Source organism: Rutilus rutilus (assembly GCF_951802725.1).
Source record: "Rutilus rutilus genome assembly, chromosome: 19".
Taxonomy (NCBI): domain Eukaryota; kingdom Metazoa; phylum Chordata; class Actinopteri; order Cypriniformes; family Leuciscidae; genus Rutilus; species Rutilus rutilus.
In genome coordinates this window covers 2149636-2149899 of record NC_140232.1, presented here as the reverse complement: position 1 = coordinate 2149899, position 264 = coordinate 2149636, and positions in this window count along the sequence as shown.

The window sequence follows — 264 nt, the reverse complement described above, 5'->3', positions numbered from 1 at the left end:
TTTAAATAATATGTGAATATGTGATTTAATGAGTGAAAGATGAAATGTTTGGGATGATAATTAGGGTTTAAGTCGTGGAAACAATACTTTACAGACGTAACATGTTTATTTGACCTTTCTTTCTGCCTTTATTGGAAACTCCTTCAGTCTTCCTTCGTTTGACAGACACACATCTGGAGTTTTGACGAGCGGCAGAGATTTACAAGCCTCTGATTTCCTCGTCCATTTCAAACATGTTATTATATATTAATAAATTGTATACAA